This window comes from Centruroides sculpturatus, unplaced genomic scaffold, assembly GCF_000671375.1.
Source record: "Centruroides sculpturatus isolate CEXI.00-Female unplaced genomic scaffold, Cexi_2.0 scaffold1178, whole genome shotgun sequence".
Taxonomy (NCBI): Eukaryota; Metazoa; Arthropoda; class Arachnida; order Scorpiones; family Buthidae; genus Centruroides; species Centruroides sculpturatus.
This window is the reverse complement of record NW_019385365.1, coordinates 177583-196236: the sequence shown is the minus strand read 5'-3', so window position 1 is coordinate 196236 and position 18654 is coordinate 177583. Positions and strand designations below refer to the sequence as shown.

Here is an 18654-nt window from a genome sequence, read left to right as displayed (position 1 = left end):
CCCTCTGTTACTTCCGTTTTATATGAATTCCGTGTTGTACGAGTCACTTAGATTTTACAAATACGCGAGCCGTTCACAGTCCGGCACACGAATTTGTAAAATCTAAGTGACTCGTACAACATGGAATTCATATAAAACGAAATAATCAACAGTGTTATAGGGGGATCGACGTATTTTAATGTCTAATAATAATACTGTTTGAGTTCTTACAATCCTACTTTTATTCTATTTTTCAACCTCTAATTAATTATGATAGTTAAAAATCTCCATTTTTGTAACTCATCCCGAAATCTAATTCCCTCTCTTTTACTCCAGAATTGAATCTTCTACTAACTTTTAATCCTTCTCTTTTTCTCTAATCTGTTCCTAGCCTTTTCTGGCTCGAGTATAATTACTTTTTATCTCATTAACAAATACGATATCAATTGTGATAACATATACCATAGCTACTTTCTCAATCCATCTTACAATAATTCATATAATATTAAACAATAAAAAAAATTCTCAGGAGATACTGTATGTATACAGTATATTTCAAGAAATACAGGGTGGAGAATAATAGATTCCTACATTTACGAGGCGAATTTTAAAGAAATGGAACAATAATATGGAAAAAACTTTTTATTCATTCAAAGTGCATTTAATAAAGATGTTTTTTGGTTAGGTTTTAAAAATGATGTCATCCAATGGGATGTGGTTCCGTATCGATGCCCAGTAATCGGTCCCGTTAGATGGCATGAACGATAAGTTTTCGATGCTGTGAACGAGAGAACAACGGAGCTTCGTCGTGGAGGCTTTTTTCAAAAACGCCGAGTTTGTGACTGCGACGCAGAGGGCATTTTCGATTTTGAAATGGGTCCAAAATTTAATGGCAACAGGATCTGCCAAATCCTAAATTTCCAGTTTGGTTGGGCGTCTCAAATCTGTGAGGACACCTAAAAATATCGTTGCACTCAGAGCGTCAATACGGCGTTCTCCAACGCGTTCTGCTTGGAAACATGCCTCTGCACTCTCAGATATCGGCTCGAACGATAAAGCGAATTTTGCACTGTGACCTATAGTTACACCCTTACAAGATTTTGTTTGCTCAAGAATTGATTCCAGTAGATTGTGGAAGACGTAGAGTTCTCTACGTTTTCCACAATCCTTCTAGCGATATTGTGTGGAGTCGAGACGAAGCATTTTCATCTGTCTGGCACAGTGAATAAGCAGCATTTTCTTTATTGGGCTGCTGGAAACCCCCGACAACTCCACAACGACCTCTTCACAGCCCGACACTTGTTTCGTGTTGTTTAGATTATAAGTGAACTTGGAGATTTTAAACTGATTTGTTTGGGTTCTGATTATATTGCCGCCTCCATATACTTTAATTAGTCCTTCTATTAGTCTTTTTATGTCCTAAGTTTGAAGCTGTTTCTTTGATTGTATTAATTTCATTGATCCTTCCGGCACGTTAGAGCAATATGAATTTGCTCTTTTAATGAGTGCACGAAAAGCGGACAGTTTGTATCCGTAGGGGTCGTTCGAGTTAGCCGGAATGTATAGTGGACTATGTGTTGGTTTTATGTAGATACCTGTTGTTATACCATCTACTTTCAATTTGATGTCTATATCTAAAAAATGTATTTGTTATTTTAAATCAATTAATATTTTCCTTAATAAACATTATTTTTATAAATTGGAAGTTAAAAATATCATAAATGTAAATTTAAAAATGAGAAAGGATACATTAAATTGGAATTTGAAGCTTGTCTAAGAGATTCATTTAAATTACTAATATGATCAGTAAATTTTTTCATCAGCTGCCTTATTTTTCCTGTTAACTGCAATAAAACAAAAGCATGATTAAAATAATTACATTACTTAAGCTACAAAATATGATTTAATAAGAAATAAATTAACCAATATTGTCTAAAAACTGTTTTAAGAAATAATAATAAAAGTAAGAAAACAGATAATGTACTAAGGAATACTTAATGAATCATCAAACACCTGATGCTGAGAAATGTTTATTAAACAAACATTAACATTTTTTACCCATATGATAGGCTATCTTTAGATGCAATAGAAATTCAAATGTATTTTAACTTAACATTTAAACAACAGAACGTTCAAATACTTTTACATTTACATTTAAAACAAAATACTAGATAAATTAACAAATAAATAAAATAAAACAAAGTATACTAAATGAACTAATACAATAACAACATAAATAANAACGTTTTCGACCTAATATGATAGGCCATCTTCAGATGCAAGTATTCTCGAACGTATTTAACTTAATATTTAAATGTCAGAACGTTCGAATACTTTTACGTTTAAATCAAAATACTGGATAAATGACAAATAAAATAAAAGAAATATACTAAACAAACTAATACAATAACGATGTAAATAATATACTAAAATAAAAAATAACATATGTAAAATAAAAATAAAATAAATACACAAAAAAATGCCTCTAAGTATAAGGGCAGGTGTGGGCTAAGAATTTTTGTGTTTTAGTTTTTCTTTTATGTAGAATTTCCATGCAGAACTAGTCCATCCACATCCCTGGTGTTAATACAACCGTCCTTTAATTTACTTTTACATACTTTGATTTTTTCTTTGTGCATTGCTGGTGATGGGGAATGCATAGCCCTGAGGATAGTTGTTTCATTCGATTTAACCACAGAGTCCTCTGCTTGTGTTATACAGGATAATCCAGTGTTGCAGTGCCCTTTATTAATGTCATATTTGTGCTCCTTAAGTCTGATAGCTAAATTCCTTCTTTTGACCTCAATATAGTCCTCCTTAATTCCCAATTTTCAAATGGAATTTTATATATGCCCACTTTTTCTTCTTTTTTAATCACATCTTTATCATTTCTTAAAATACTGTATAAATTAGGCACTCTTTTGAAAACTATTTTTGAATGTTTTTTGTCTGACACTTGTTTCATGATGTTCTTGATGTTTCGATTATAAGTGAACTTGGAGATTTTAAACCAATTTGTTTGGGTTCTTATTATATTGCCTCCTTCATATCTTTTAATTAGTCCTTCTATTGTACTCTTTTTATATCCTAAGTTTGAAGCTGTTTCTTTGATCCTGTCCAGCACATTAGAGCTGAACAGGATATGAATATGCTCTCCTACGCAAAACCATTTGCTATATAATTCAAAGTGTTACCAATCTTTAGATTGCACTAATAAGTAAGTACAATTTTATCATATGTTTGGCAAATTCATTTCCCTAATTGTAATAATATTTTAAACTGTTTGATTTTTGTATTAAAGTTTTTTTAATTGATTGATGATTGATTCAATCAACTAATTTGTTGATTGTTTGATTGTATTAACTTGATTCTTTAGATATTGAAAATTAAATAAATAACATTATGTTAATTTAAGCGTACAGAAACGTTGCTGTTGTTCCAGCAAAGATCTTATTTTAACTTTATCGAGTGCCTAGTAGGTAATTCGCAGATTACCTAGATAATCTGCAGATTACCTAGGTAATTTGAGAAATGGAATAATTTTAGCAGCTTTAACGGATCACCCTAGTTAATCTGCAGATTAGCTAGGTAATGTACACATTAACGGATTTCGAGCTTTAGCGGTAACATACATATTGTCTACATATTTTTGGAAGATCCCTAAAATACATCAAAACTTAATATAAAGAAATTGCTTTTTGCTTTTTGCCTTGGCATAATTAAATTAATTAAAAATCTACTAATGTGAGGTGATAATAAGAACTTATCACACCAGTGATAATAAGCACAAACACCCAAGTATCAATGGAGTATATTTAATAAAAACGAGAAGGGATGTACATTAAAATTGATTACATTAGCAATTAACATGAAATAACTTCGATAACGAAGTGCATTTTGGTTATTTCATATTAATTGCTAATGTAATCGATTTTAATGTGCACCCCTTCTCGTTTCTGTTCAATGTACTTGTTGCCGAGGATATAAATAACTGACTCCAAAGAATAGTTCGGCGTTGATAAAATTTAATAACACAAATTTCAGAATTCCAAATAGACAATTATCAATACTTAAGAACTAGGTTGTACAAATCTAAGTAAGAACGATCGTCACGACACAACACGTGGCTCCCACATACAGCATACAAAAGAACCTTATTCTAGCTTAAAATTAACTTAACTAATTATTACAATACTAGGGCCCAAAGTTTTAGGGAAAGATATAAAAATAAAAGAATTATAAAGAATGGACGGTACAAGGGGTGACTGGTCATAAAAGAAAAAAAAACCTTGGATCCTTCACTTAACAACTTTCTTCTTTCCTGGCTCATCCTCACGTGTCCTCCGTCCTCCTCGGTCTCCTTCACTCTAAATCGTTTCCTTCCTGTTCCGATCTCCCTCAGGTCCACTTAGTCAGTCACCCCCCGACCAATCAGGTGTCAGCCCCTTTGTTTAACACAGATCGGACCACATGGGTTAACCAACCACATCGTAGTTAAGGAAACAAAGGCCAGAAGTGCAGCTTTTTCTGTAAGAACATGGTCACAGGGAATTAAGGGAAAGGAAAAACATAAGAAAGATGGCTTAATAAAGCCACATACTCCATTAATACCTGGGTGTTTGTGCTTATTATCACTGGTGTGATAAGTCTTTATTATTTACCACACATTAGTAGATTTTTAATAAATTTAATATCAAAATTTGCTAAATTCCTTTTCTGGTATTGTCCCAATTAAGCGATTAAATTATGGATTAATTTATTAGTTTGGTTTCCATTCTTTGAGATTTGGCCCAATAAAGCGGCTGCCCCGATTAACCGGTGGCCCAATTAAACGGAATCGATTGTATTCTATTACTCAAATACTTATAACTCAAAGTAATAAATACTCTTTTTCAAAAGTATTTCTTCCTCGTAACACTTAAAGTCAACATAATTAAGAGAAAATAACAATTAAATGTCAATTACTGTTTACTATAGTCCATATTTATGATTAACAGTTATCTATCAAGATTTATCATAGAAGCAATACCTACAAGAGCTAGGAAGTATTTTAATTTTCAACTAAATAAAGATGTGTTGAAATAGAAACACATTTTGTGTTAGTGAATCAAATTAACAGTTATGTTTATCTATATATACAAATGAGGATGTTTATTTGTTTGTTTGCTACACACTCCTAGGCTGTTCAACCAATTGCTATGAAATTCAGCAGTTAGGTTTGCATACTTCTAACTCAGATAATGTCACACATTCCACCCCAAAATATCTATTGAATTTCTGTAAATTAATTAATTTCTATCTACAATTGATTTGCTGATTCACACATAGTGTCATCTATTGGCCAAAAATTTAGCAAAATAATAAACTAAATATAATTCATACAAAAAAAGGATATCATTTTTAAAAATATATATTACATTCACTTAATTACTGTGACAATGATATAGTGCAAAATAGACATGCTATATTATTACTGCAACAGGTAGCATATAGCACTTGCCACTTGGATTTTTTCATGTCTAAACAATACTTTTTTCACCCTTAAAAGCTAGCATCAGGTTAATAACCCACTAACCTTGTATAGCTTTGCAGATAATATTTAGAACATAACACTAACATTTCCGACTCATTTCTAAGGTCTTCTTCAGGTGTTCTATAAATTTTTCTGGTGGGATATGAGTTTGATTCAGATTTTTAAATGTTCCAGTCTCCAATGCTTCTATCTTCAAAATTTTAAAAAAACATTAGTGTTACATTCTAAATATTATCTGCAAAGCTATACAAGGTTAGTGGGATGTATTTGTATTTATTATCACTTTGTTCATTGGATGGATTTGACCCAAGGCAATTTTCAAATTTATATTATATAGACATCTCTGTCTGAGGAAACAGACTTTTTGTAATCTTCCATCAAATGAGTTATTATTCAGTGTTATCATCATCATCTCAGTACTAGAAACATAAATGTGTTCATACTTGTTTTGACCCAAGGCAAGTCCTTACATTACTTTTTGCATGTCATTATGATAATGACATATGACTCAATAAATATATGATACATGACTCAAAAAAATTTTATTGTATGAATTAAGTACGAGATTTAGTTAAATTCGATAAATAAGTTACATTTTATGTATGTTTATCACTTCCATTTTATTTTTTCCCAAATGTGATCTAACATTTTCTTACATTACAATTTTCAAAATTTTAAAATTCATCTTTACTTTTACTCAATTTCAGAAATTTGTACTGTAATTAAGAAAATTAAGTATCTTCTTTGAAATAAAATAATTTTTGATTTTATATCTCATTAATAAACCAATTTTCAACAAATGCAATTTTCAGGTTATATATGATTCGACGCTGGTTTATAATTTCTAATGATTATAAAAGATATAAAGCATCAATAGGTTCTTAAGTTGAATATTTTTAATATTCAACTTAAGAACCTATTGATTTAAGGAATTACAAGAGGCAATTTTTTAACTTCTTTTGCTCTAGGCAATGTGAGTATACAAAACATGTTTTACATAATCATTATAAAATTCAAACAAGGCCTACATAACAAATTGCAAGAGACAGAACCTGAAATTTCTGCATCAATATCTGAAAAATTCTGGAGGATCCAAATTGCACTTGAAGAGAAGAATGTACACAGAATGTAATCAATTTAACCTCTTCATTAACCTGTCCTACATTGTTCCCGAAAATATTCGTGTTGACCTCATTGACCTGCGTGGGCAATCCTGAATATTTTCATGTTTACATCGGAATGTTTTTTAAACATCAGATGTCCCTACTTGTATGGTGTTTTGAAATAAGTGACTCATATCAGAAGAACCATTATGTTATCTAGTTTTTGCTCAGCAGGTTATCAAAATTCTAGGAATAGTTCTTTGTTAGAAATCACAAAAAAATTAGACCATTTCGTTTCTGTTTTTCGACATGGCAGGAAGTAGTAGACACAGCTCTCTAAATAAGTCAGAAGTTATTGAATATTTATTCAATTTGGGTTCTGATGAATCTGAATTTTCAGACAGCAACAATGATTACATACCAGATCAAAATGTAAGTGATGACAATGGTTTTGATCCTGCATTACCATCTATGAGTGGATATAGAGGCAGATCACGCAACAGTACTCGAAGTAATACTGCTAAACATCCGCAATTTAGTAGTGACGACAGATGGATTTGTATAAATTTAAGATGTTCTCAAGTGAACAGTTTTACTGGACCATCAGGAATACGATGTAATCTACAGAGTGATGCTTCACCATTCGAGTGTTTCAGTATATTCTTCAATGACGAACTTGTCGACAAGATTGTTTCAAAAACAAACAGGTATGCTGATAGTTTGCTAAACTGTGACGATTTACGAGAGAGTAGTCAGATAAAAAACTGGAAACCAAGAACAAATCCAGAAATTAGAGAATTTCTAGGACTTATAATGGTCACAAGTATAATTAGAAAACTGCACCTAAGTATGTATTTTACAATTGAAGATCTTTTTTCGACACCATTTTTTTTCAAGTGCGATGTCGAGCAACCGCTTTCAACTTTTATTGTCCTGTCTGCATTTTACAGACAATAATCAAGCTTCAGGTGGTGATGATCAACTGCATAAATTACACAGTGTTATCAGTCATTTACGCCAAAGTTCAAAAATGCATACCTCCCAGAGGAAAATATCTGTGTAGACGAAAGTCTTATGCTATGGAAAGGGAAATTAGGATTTAGGCAATACATACCGAACAAGCATGCTCATTTTGGAGTGAAAAGCTTCGAAATTTGTGAGTCACAAACAGGATATGTTTGGGACTTTATAGTTTATACCAGAGCTACTACTGAATACGGAAATTTTGAAGGAGGGCAAGGAGAGAAGGTTGTGCTAACCTTATTAGAACCATTGTTCAGTAAATATCACAAGGTTTTTTTAGGTAGGTTTTTCATCTCACCGACATTAGTGAAAATGCTTCTAGACAAACAAACCCATGTACGTGGAACTGTAAGTAAAAATCAGATAGGAATGCCACGTAATTTTCCTGGCAGTAAATTGAAAGAAGGGGAATTTATCACCTGTCAAAAAGATGAATTGTCTGTGTTCTGTTGGAAAGACAAAAGGGATGTGTCAATTCTAAGTACGATGAGTGACAACAAATTCTCTGATTCGGGTAAACATGACAGATCTGGAGAAGTAATAATGAAGCCAAATTGTATTTTGGATTATAATCGCAATATGGGTGGTATCGATCTCTGTGACAGAGTAATACACAATTATCCGTGCATGAAAAAAACAGTAAAATGGTGCAAGAAAGTGTTTTTTCATATGATGGATATTACATTATATAATGCTTGTATTTTATGTCAAAAACACAAAAAAACAAATATTTCTAGATTTTCGTATGTCTGTTATCAGAGAAGTGATAGAGAAGTATCACACAAGCAGACATCTAGCCCGCTGCGGTCAACCATCACATGAAAATCCGTTACGTTTATCCGAACGGCATTTTCTTAGTTTTATACCACCTACAGAAAAAATAAAAGCATTCATCAAGTGTGTGTAAAGTATGTTCGGCTAACAAAAAACGTGCAGAATCACGTTATCGATGTGTACAATGTAATGTTCCACTATGTGTTGTACCTTGTTTTGAGATATATCACACTAAAATTAACTTTTAAAATAAAATTTTTTGTTTTTTACATTCTCTAATATGTCTATTTTGTGTGTAAGAAATATAAAGTAATTTGGAATTGTGAGGGACGAACAGCCCCACAATAAAGTGTTATTTTAAATTTTAATTATTGGGAAATTCAATCATCTAAATTCGAGCGTTTTATCAAGTTAGGCTAAAAGCCATAAAAATTATTTCCCACGGAGTTGGTTCCTTGTTGATCCAGCTAGTCAGTGATGTGTCACCTAGAACTTTTGATAGAGTGCCCATATTGGACACCAGACCATTAACAACAACCTCCTGACCTCCTGGGAAAAACCCAAGAGGAATAACAAGAGAAAACAGAAAAAACACCAGAGGTCAGTCGTCTTCCAAAGTCTGTCCACCAAAGTCATCCTCCAGGATTTATACCAAGACCAAGACTCCAGGTTTAATACCGTGCCTCTTTAAGGATATCATCCCCACTTCAGTGCCTTCACACCTCCAGGCTCCTGTTAACAGACAAGACCCAGAACTATTTGAAGCGAACATTCCATCGGCAGTGTCATCTGACCACTGATCTTCGACCCAAAAGAAAGGTATTTATCAACCCGCAATTCGTTTGTAAACTCTCTCTCTCGAACGGCCTAGTATAATTAGGGGCTATGCCAGAAATCGAATATATCTGTATTTTCTTTTGTTATAATTAAAATTGTTATTTATTTGTTAGTATGGAGTCCGAGTGAGTCACTTCCTCGTCTCTCTCCTCACCTCTACTCCGAATCCTACCACTCGTGTGACGTAAAATCGCGATTTCCGAGTCCTGCGAGACTCGGTAGTGTCACATCCTGACGTGGTGTCAAAGAGACACCGACCCTAGGTCAAACAATAATACGATAGCCACAATTATTATTTTTATAAAACATGTGATTGTGTTAAACTTAACATTGAAAAAAATTCAACATGGAGCGTGACGGAGAAAATATTCAACATCAAATAGGTTAAACAAACAAAATTTTACCTGAACATGTTTTGAACTATTTCTTTTTTGTTGGTTGCACAAAACAATCTTCTCAATAATATCTCTTGCTTCTGCTTCACAAATGCTATAATCTGATATCCTAAAAATAAAATTTTAATACTGTATTAATTTATTGATGTAATTTAAAAATATCAAAAAACTTACTAACACACCTTATCTTGCAGCCGAAGTTTATAAGAAAAATTTCTAACGTTTTCGGTCTTGTTAAAAGACCTTTCTCAAGAAAATTACAGCAAATAAAATAACAAAGTTTGTTATTTTATTTGCTGTAATTTTCTTGAGAAAGGTCTTTTAACAAGACCGAAAACGTTAGAAATTTTTCTTATAAACTTCGGCTGCAAGATAAGGTGTGTTAGTAAGTTTTTTGATATTATAATATGCAGTCTCAAACGATTTGTAATTTAAAAAATCATTCATATTATAAATAATACTTTCATCTTACAAGCAAACATTCTCACAGAGCAGATAAAAATGTTATTTATTCTCAGCCATAATGTTGAGAATGGCAAAGTGTATGCTTATATAAATTTTTGCTACTCCAGAGCTATTACTTTCTGAATTGGACAGAAAAAATATTGAAAAGCTGAAAATTCATAGTGTTTGGAATAAGAAGAAAAAAAATCAGATTTTAACCAAAACCAATTGCAAATTTTTATTGAGTGTACCAGAGATTACAATTGTGTTTATTTTGAAACATACACACTGCAGTAATGGAAAATCACAAAAAGTGCATAAAACATAAGTTTCCACCCAAAATTTATCAAGCAATAATCTGGTGTGTTCTGAAACTGTTCAACATTTCTTGTAACTAATCTAGTCAACATTCATCTTGAGTGTACTGGTGTAAGAATGATATTGCAGAGTGGAACTATTGGAATGTTGGCGACTAGTTTCATGTTGTTGTCATGTTGCTGCAGAGTATCAACTGACTAAATGAAATCAACATTATGTAACAGCACACATATTGTACATACAGAAAAAATTGAGAGGCCTCAGTATACAATTGTATTCATGAATATTATGTTTATCATCAGTTTGTCAGTCATGATAACTATCTATCAGATTTGTCGACAATACAGTATTGTTATGGACACCAGAGGAGTCTAGAAGGTTTTGTGTACTGGAAAATAAGGAAGAACCATTTCTTTCACTAAAGAAGACAATAAAAGTTTTATCATATTACCAGATATAGTCCATTTGACAATTAAATTTTCAGGTTTAAATGTCTTTTCCACAGTTTTATGACTTTTATCACTCAGTTCATACAGAATCACAAATAACATTCACATCAGTTTTTCTGATTTTGACACTATAGGAATGATGGTATTGGAATGTGCAGTCAAATGCAGTGCAGTTAATATCCAATGTTCATTACCATTAGTATTTCTTTATTCATTGGCACCACATTCACCTACATTATATATGTAATCATCATGAAAAGCATTCAGAAGTAATTTGCAATCATTTCTTAAATCCTCCATTTCATAATGGATTTTATTTTGCAATTGCCAATTTGCCAAATATTGTAAAGTTATAGCTAACTAATTTATTATTATGAAATTTAAATGTAGCTTGCACTTTATATGAAAGTCTTATAGGATATGTTCAGGAATTAAGAAATAATTTTGATTCTATTGAAGAACAAGCTAAAGAATTATGTGGCAATTTTACAGATGAATTTATTCGACTGATTTTCAGAGAAGCCGTAAACAAAAGCACCAATTTGATGATAATTGTGACAATTACATCCAATTTTCTGCCAAGGATAATTTCAAAATAAATACTTTTTATGTAATATGTGATTCTTTAGTCAACGAGTTGATTAGAAGAAAAACAGCATATGTATCTATTAACAACATTTTAAATTTTTTATTTACTGAAACAGATGCATATAGTGCAGATTCTTTTGAGATAATAAATAACATGTATAAAACAGATATTTACATTCGTGAGATTCATGACGAGTGGCTTCAGTTTAATTCTATTTTAAAAGATAACCTTATAGAAAAGAATCCCCAAGAAATATTATATTTTATTATAAATAATAATATAATATCAACCTCTTCCAATATGCAAATTCTTCTAAGAATATATCTTACAATGCCAATAATTAATGCTAGTGGTGAAAGATCTTTCGCTACATTGAAAAGAGTTAAAAATTATTTGAGAAATTTAATAAAAGAAGATAAATTATCTGCACTATCGATACTAAATATTGAATCTGAGTTAGCACAAAAATTAGATTACAATTCTTTGATATTTTGACAGAATAGAAAATCAGAAAGAATTGTAAGATTCATTTTTCTAATTTTTTATGCACGAATCGTTATTTTTTTGTATTAATATATTGATTATTTTGTTTGTAATTGTTTTGAAATAAAAATTACTTTAATCTAGATATATATAAAATTACATGTGTGAAGGGCTAGCCGGGGATACGGAGTAGGTAAGACTCTAGTATCACTTACTCTGCAACTATTCCTTGAGAATAGCCCTCAGTTGTCCAAAAGGATGGCTTTTCTAGTCAAAGAAATCGAGTGCAGAGGGACTTACAGTTTGAATGTTAAACAAAGCGGAATTAGATGATCGCGTAATCACCCTTTTCCTTATCATGATTCCCGATACCAGTTAATCAATTATTTTACACGCGGATTAACACGCGTTATCCTTAATTTGTGAGTAGGAGGAGCGAAGGAAATTTAAATACGAATGAGTATGAATAGCCAACATTAACCAAAGCATTTTTTATATAATAAACCAAAACATTTAATAAATCAAAAATATCAAAAGTATACAAAAGAATGAATCTAAACTTCTAACTTAACCTAATCTTATTCTAAACCTGACGCGTGAGAGAGAGTTTACATCGATCTAATGGTGCTCATATTACCTTCTCCAGGTCTTTTAAATATTTCACTGTATGCGGATCTTCTTCTTCTTTCAATAATTTCTATGAAAAGTTCTTTAAAATAACTTTTCTTCCAACAATCTTGTCTTATCCTTCATATGTAGTGCTACATATTTCTGACTTTCATTTAATGGATTCGTATAACGGACTTGTATGACAGACACTTTGTATGACGATATCTTTCCGTATGTCAGTCTCTCTTTGTGTGGCAACCTCTTTTCGACGGACTGCCTCAAATGGCGGGAAAATGTCCCTTTTATTTGCTCTCCAGTAGAGTGTGCAAAACTCGACTCGTCACGAGTCGGCCGAGAAAGGAAATCAACTTCCTTTCAAAATCGAAAGTTTCTCTTGACATCCGTTTTTTGTAAAATTCGGTGAAGTTTAAAATATTATTTTCTATTAATTTATAAATCTTTTTCTCTAATTTGTTAATTTGTTCAAAATGACTTTCCTTCAAATTTCCAGATTCTCACACATGTCCTGACTGGCTGGCTGGCTGGCTGATTGATTCATCATTGCCCAGAGCAAATTGCTGAACCTAAAGAGGTGAAATTTGGTACACAGTTAGGGTACGTCATGAATATGCACACTAAGAAGGGATTTATCAAAATTCCCCCCAAGGGGAAGGCGAGGATTAATGCTTAACACGAAGAACGGCTTCTACTGTAATATTTTAGATGCAATTTTTTGCTTGTAACTGCGTTTTAGTAGGACACATAATGAGAATGCACACTAAAAAGGGATTTTTGGAAATCCACTGTGGGGGAAGGGGGGATTAAGACTTAAAATGCCTTAGCCCCAAAAAGCAGTACCACAAATGTGGTTTACAAAGAGGTACTGGGGTAACTGAAACTCTATTTTTCTGTAAATATTTATACTTTAGGAATTAAAATAACCTCCTAACAAACTTTTATCCGGTGGGAAATATGAATAATTGTCCACGCAAACGTTTTCGGATCCCTCCTGGGTCCTTTTTCAAGCTACAATTCGTCCGTAAAGATTCTTTAGAAATTTTTAGATAATTTCATTTATATTTTGAAAAAAAAATTAAACTCAGATTTATCGTACCTCGAAATTCCATGATATTTGAAACTCGAATTTAGGTGCATTAGCAGTCCATAGTTTGAAATAAACAATAATCAGTTATTTTACCAAATAATTAAATAACTCCCTCGGTACTTCGCTAAGATTCTCAATCGAATCTTAGCGAAGTACCGAGGGAGTTATTTCTATCAAATTGCAAAATCTGCACGGGCGAAGCCGCGGATAACAGCTAGTTTTAAATATTACAATTTTATTTATATTCGTAATAATACAAATAATATTTACAGGCCTGTAAATATTATTTTGCCTAGGGCCCACAAAGGTCTAAATTAGGCCCTGCCGGTCGTTTAACACGCAACAGACTTAACAGAATACACGATTCCGATCACACCCCAGTAGTAGTCGGTGCAGTGGCATTTCTTACGTTTTACGAGCTTTTATCATCTCTAGTAAAGTGGGAAAAAGTTGATTTTTACCATTGTTTTGAGAAATAGTACTAGATTTTTTTCACTTTTAAATTTTACTCCATTTTCGAGGATCTTCAAAATTCCAGAGGTCGATTTAAGGGCCTACGTCTCGCAAAGGGTCACACGTAGACTATCGATTCCTTTGACTTTATTTACCCCTACAAGCATAGTCTACAACTCTGGGAAGGTGGCATCTGCCTCATTGAGAGTTGAATCTGTACAAATTTGTTCCTGCAAATTCTGGTCAGCATTTATTGTATTGAATATTTTGTTTTATAAATGAGTATGTATGTAAGCTTGTGGTATCAAATTCTGTAGACACTTCTCTGTAAGAATTTATTTTCTGATATTTTCAATTTTAAGTAACCTGGAATGATTTTTCTCGCTAGTGTGACACTTATTGATACGATTAATGATATAAAATCGAAATTTAGCATTTAACTTATTTAAGACACATCATCTGATGTTTTATAAAAACGCAGATACAGTATATGTATATAATTGGTTTTATATCCTAGAGAAAATGTTTTACGTCGTCATATCGCCTATTTCATTAAAAACTTACCAATTATCCCCAGTTTGAAACATTTTCTACCCGATCATATGACAACTGTCTAGTTCTCGTTTAGACCGTTTGAAGTCGCTGTAACGAAAATTATAAAAAATAAAATATTTAAAAAGATTGGTATGGAATAAAAATAAATATTAAAATTACTTTAAAATTTTAAAGAATTCGATACATTTTATATTAATTACGAATTTTAAGTTTTGACTCTTTGACCAGTAGACACGGTTTTTTTTCTAGACTCGCAATGGAAGAGACTTACCAGCGAGCTACAATATTCAACATAGAGTGTCCGTGATCTTAGATATAGCGCTCTTGGTAGCAACGCGGTTCCTATCGACCACCATTTTATTTTAAGTCAAAACATTAAAGTCTGTACGATGTGTTGGAATGGATTGTCATTTTAGAATATATATATATATATACTGTATATATTTTTTCATTTAAATTTAGGTTGTTTTATTTCAAATTTAGCTATTTTCTAGATTTTGTTTAATTATTATAAAGAAGGCAAGATCAGAGTTTAAACCGGTAAGTGTAGTACGTAACCCTCAATATACGCCGGAGGGCCGAGCGATCAAGGTGGCAGCCAACCGCTATGGGGACCCGGGTTCGAATCCGAACTGGATCGAAAATCACCAGGAATTTTTTGAGGGGTGATTCGTCCGAATATGTCGGGCCCCGTCCCTTACCATCCGGCTGCCTCGTTGTGGGTTTGGCCGAACCCGTAATGGGCTCGCGAAAAAGTCCCTCTTAGTGTCCACAGGGCGGAAAAAGGTTAATTGCTTGGCCACTCGGTCTGCTTTTTAAAAATATTTAAATAATAAATAAACATTCTAACTGTAATCATTAAATACACGTAATAAGTTAGAATAAATATTTCTGCATTTACATGCATATATAAATTCATTTTAATAACGTTTATATTATAAAATTTTATCAAAATTTATATTGGAACTCCAAAACCTCTACGAGAATAACACGAAAAATCCTTCCGAAAAATGCGTTTATATAATAATATTAAACTTGCAAATGAAAGGTAACAAGCATAATCTTCTTAGACAATGGATTCGCCATTTACAAACAACGCGAGACGACATCGTACGTAATCTCGTAAAGATTATTACAAAACAGGCAAAGTTTTGAATGCAAAAATTCCAGAATTCCACAATAAACAGAAATGCTATACCTATCACTATAGAGTGAGTGGCAGAGTGTCTCTTGTCCGAAGGCTAGTTCACAGGCCATCGTTGATCGAGTGCATAAAAGAGCTAAACAGTAAGACTGTCTGGTTCGCTCCCGACCCATAAGCTGGCTGTGTGGAGTTTTCCCAGTTTTCACTTGTCTAACAATTAAATATGGACCCGTTTCCTATAGAAAGTTCTCTCGGGAGGCATTCACTTCTCGTGGATGCCCTTGTCATGGATTGCATTATTTTCTTAATTAAATCTCGAGGCTAGAATCGTGAAAGTATATTTAGTAAAGATGACCCGCAAATTGTATTTTATAATGATTAATTTAGCTTGTTTTTATCATCATATCTGCAATGCTGACATTATCGCGTGCAAAACATAATACTTAAGTCGATTTGAGATTTTTTGCAGTCCAGAAAGTTGAAAATCAAATCATGAAGCGAAATTACAGGTTGATTTAGAAAATAATCAAATATTTTTCATAAATCTAGCAACACTATTCGCAAAATACACTCTTCAGAAGTAAAATCGCAACGCCACGAAGGAATGCCACACGCACATTGCAAGACCGGTGAAAGGGACAGCAAACAAAGATATGCAACTGAAATGAATATACACAGGCTGCTATACAGCTTGGCATACTATCAATCGGGCGATAATGAGCTATCTCTTGCCGAACTGCGTCCACTGCGGCACGCGTGTCACTTACGGTATGTCGCGGTGATCCCCGGTGCATCTCATTGTCTCGATGGAACACCATGTTGGGTGTGGCCCGCACCAGTGGCCGAACCACGATTAACGGCGCACATTTCCGGTACTATCACAATTTGTACGAGAGTACCGGAAATGTGTGCCGGGGCCGATTGAACACGATTCCGTCCCAAACCTTGATGCTCGGCAAAAAGAACTGGCACATAATGTTTCCCAGGATACCGCTGCACCCTTTTTAAACTCTTTCTGCCCTGTGGGCGCTAAGAAAGCCTCTATTTTAGCAAGCCCATTACGAGTTCGACCGGGCCCACAATAGAGAGGACGAATGATGATGGACGGAGACGATATATCCGATCGGACCACCCCCGAATACTTCTCGGGGATTTTCCGACCCGTCCGGATTCGATCAAGTGCCACTTTGACCGCTCGACCACCTGGCCGTCAAATAAAGGAGGTTCGTGTGTATCTCGAGTAAGGTCCGACTTAATGACGATTTTACTCGTTATTAGCATTTACATTTTTTTTATAAAACCCATCCCTACCCAGAAAATTAAGCTTTTAGCCATTTTATAATAATTAGAAGTATAAAAAGTTTTTAATGTTGAATTATCAGAACAGATAGAACCAGATTTGCAGTTTTGAATGTTACCGGAAAGTTAAACAACTCGTTGCCGGCCCACCAGTGACCAAGCGGTTCCGTTCCCCGAACACTTGTACAATACAGTCGTGGGTTCGAGCTTGGCCACGACGAGCTGGCAACGTGGAGTTTTCCGGTTTTTCTCTACGTCCGTAACGCCCGAAAAAGGCCAGTTACCCTTAAAAGACTTCCGGGAAGGCATTACAGTGGAACATCGAGCATCTCACATTACGAGCGAAACAAATTGTAAAAATTTAACTCGCTTAACGAGCGACGTTTGGCATAACGAGTGACGAGGAGAGGGGAAGGCCCAAATTGTGCGCACGTTCCACCAGTCTGCGTTTAGCTTTCGTTCCGCTAGCTTCTTAGAGTAGCTCGCGATCACGTATTTTTCCAAACTGGCGTTCACACATATTACGTATAAACATCGACAAACATAGCCCGTTATATAATAAACACGCCAAACGATACACCAAATTCTTAAAGGCTATAATTAAATATTACAAGTTAATTAATTTGACTAGAGGTAGGCAGTTACGCAGCCATCTCGTATTANTTGGCGCTACGGACGGCGGGAAAGTAGTTCAGCTGCCCGATGACGTTTGAGGTAATTATAGGGGGTTTTTTACTGTTTTTTACGGATACCGGTCACAATTTTTTCGTAGTTTTATAGGAATCGTAATTATAGGGACCGTAATTATAGGGGGGTCGACTGTAATATGATTTATCAAAACCTTTCCTTGAAATTCACAAAAATTTATGCTGTAAAAAGTTACACTTCTCTCTTGAAAGAAGAATCCCAAAGTAATTGTTTTGTTTAATTACTTTATTTCTTTATAGTATTGCTTTTTACAAATGGCATTTTTGGCTCTCTTTCCCTCATCAATTGTGAAGCAGTACCTTATAATAAATTTATACATTTACATATAGATAAATTTCCACTTATATGGAGAAGAAATTACAAACACAGTTAATTTACATGACAAATTTTCTTGTAAATTTTTATAAAATAAAATCATGCCATATTTTATAGCATGATTTTACTTATTAATATTTGGCAACCTAATAAACTTTTCATGATCTAATGCAACATTTTCAATCCCTTTTATAAAGGGATTAAAATGTGGCATTAGATCATGACTACTTTGCAGAAGCTGGCAAAATGACACTGACCGATGATTTGGCTCAAGTAACATGACCCTCTCTCTCTCTCTATCAACAATGTGCTGGTATGAGCTGGGTTATGTTTCCCATCTCAAGACCTAGTATATTTGTTTTGTATGTTTTATGTAATTAGTATATGTGGAGTAATAAATATCTGGGATCCAATGAGAGAATACACTACTATTCCCTTCTGTTTTTCTACAACTGCAATGATAACACATGCATGAGAACAGATTGATTGGCATACACAACTTATCCAAACTGAAACTTATCATCATAATGCCTCAACTC

At 33.4% G+C, this 18654-nt stretch overlaps 1 long non-coding RNA gene across 1 annotated transcript; it reads right to left on the bottom strand.

Moving 5' to 3' along the window:
* Positions 1–1728: 1728 nt before the first annotated feature.
* Positions 1729–14733, bottom strand: LOC111638177. The gene is made up of 3 exons (XR_002758807.1): positions 14659–14733; positions 9654–9753; positions 1729–1823 (listed from the first exon to the last, which is right to left on the bottom strand). It is a non-coding gene; the product is annotated as an uncharacterized LOC111638177 (long non-coding RNA).
* Positions 14734–18654: the final 3921 nt, after the last annotated feature.